The sequence below is a fragment of the Eumetopias jubatus genome, unplaced genomic scaffold, assembly GCF_037043125.1.
Source record: "Eumetopias jubatus isolate StellerSeaLion01/CBP00866 unplaced genomic scaffold, mEumJub1_p1.0 scaffold_11, whole genome shotgun sequence".
NCBI lineage: Eukaryota > Metazoa > Chordata > Mammalia > Carnivora > Otariidae > Eumetopias > Eumetopias jubatus.
Window position 1 is genome coordinate 16,702,874 of NW_028274817.1, and position 2,274 is coordinate 16,705,147.

Genomic DNA, 2,274 nt, shown 5'->3' on the forward strand with positions numbered 1-2,274 from the left:
GCGTCGGGAGCATGGGCCTTGGAGGGAGGCCGGTCCACACTTGAATCCAGGGCTCTCTGTGCCTCTTACTGGATGAGTGGCCTTCGACACATTACCGGATCTCCCTAAGCATAACTCCTCGTTTGCGCAAAGGGTTGTGGTAAAAAATCTCCACAGTTAGAGCAAACACAAATGAGGCATAGCACAGTGCCTGGGACATAGTACTCAAGCAATGCGGCCGCCATCGGGGTTTGCCTGGCTAATATCGAGCAGTCTACTTCTGTTTGCCATGGTGTGTGGTTAGAAGGTTCTTTCGGCGTTGAGTTTGCTGTCGGGTGCCCTGCCTGTCTTCTGCTCTCCCTCCGGCCCTGTCCATCCCTCTCCCGTCTTGTTTTCCTCTCCCCCGGCCCCAACCTTTTCCTCCCTCTGCTTGTTCTCTCCCCCACCTCCCTACTCCTCTACACCCTCTCGTACAAGCAGCCTTTGTACTGTTCTTGGCTGCTTTCCTGGTTCAGTCTAACTCAGGATGTGACCTTAACGTTACTAACAATAGCAGTTGACTCCCACAGCCCACCCTGCGAGCTTTCCCCGAAACAACTCATTTTATTCTCACAGTCCTAGGCGGGACACGAGTATCCCCGTTTTACAGATGAAGGCACAGAACACAGAGGGAGATTGAGTGACCTGCTCAAGGTCGGGTAACCGCGGAGTGATGGAAATGGGATTCGAGCCCAGAGAGTCTGGCTCCAGGACCTGGGTTCCAGATCTGTGCTCTTTGTCATGACGGGACACCACCTCCATGAAGCAAAGAGAAGTGAGACTCGTGTGTCTCCACAGATGGCCCAAGCCATGAACAATGCCCTTACTGATAACTGAATAGACTTGGATTGCGCATGCTTCCAGAGGCTTGTCATATGCTAGCAGTCGAAACTTTGCTGCTGTAGGTCCTAGCGGCAGGGAGGAAGGGAGCAAGGTAGAGTTGTAGAGTATAGTGGGCTGTGAGTAGTGGTCCCAATGAGAGTGAAAATAGCCCTGTGATCCAAACCTTCCCCAAGTTGCATCATCTCTGAGCAGGGCCCTAGGAGCTCGTTCACAGGCACCAGGAGACTGGCTTTCTACCTCCCAGGCCTGTGTGTCCTTGGCTGTCACACCTCGAATGGACCTTGCCCTTCCTGTGGCTGCCGAGGGGGCAAAGGGTTCTTTCCCCACCAGCATTAACAGCTATTTTAGTAGGTCTCTTGTACCACTCAGTCAGTTTCCTCATCTGTAAAGTGGGAATTTGCTCACCTCTTTTGTAGGGTAGAGTAAGTGTGTAAAGCACACTCGATACTACTCAAACAAAAAAGAAGAAAACAAAACAAAATATTATTCAAGGCTCAGAGTTGGCACTGCTAACAGGCTTCTAAAACGATGGCTTGTACCTTTGCGCATTTTTACTGGCCCACTTTATCCTCTACCTGATGCCACCCCTACTTCCAATCCCTCGTAGAAATCCTGGCACTTGGGGAGAATTCCTTGCTCATCTGGGGCATACTCTTCTCCACCTTTGCCAGTAACCTTTGACCTTTCTCCTTGGGAGCTTAATCCAAGTGTCTGCTCCCCTCTCCGGTGGCAAAGTGTGTGACCTTATGTAAGTCATTTCCCTCGAATGGGCTTTAGCGGTCCCTATATTAGATAAGAGGGCTGGACTTAGTTCATGGCGCATAACTCAGGGTCCCTTGAGGTTAAGGGGGCGGGGACGGACCTGTGTACATCTAATGTCTGTGCCAAAGCGGTGCACGTGTCTTATTGGAAAGTTATGCGCATCTTTAAACATGTTAGTTGCTGCAGCTTTGGGGCATTTTCCCATTGGTTAGTTCTTTAAATTGGTTCAAATTTCATCAGTTCTGTTCAATGAGTTGTTTCTTAGTGTAAGAGTCCCTAATTTATCTGCTGATGGAACTTACCTTATTCATTCTCCAAATTCGTCAAGCTCCAAAAATAGAGTCGGGAGTTGGAATTAGAAGGCGAGATTGATATTTCTTTGACTGTAATTTGTTAACCCTTCTGTTATCTGACGTAGTCAGGCAACGAGGAATTCAGGTTGTCTGATGAAGGGCTGAGGTGCCTCCATTTACAGAGAAATGGCTCCAGAGGAGAACTTTCTTCATGTAGGAGTGGGATCTGGGGTCTCAAGCACCTCACTCTCCACTGTGCCTCGGTCCTCTCTAAGCCCAGACACAATCCTGTAGGTAGACCAGTAGTCAGCGAACTATGGTGCACAGGTCAAACCTGGCCCACCACCTGTGTGTACAC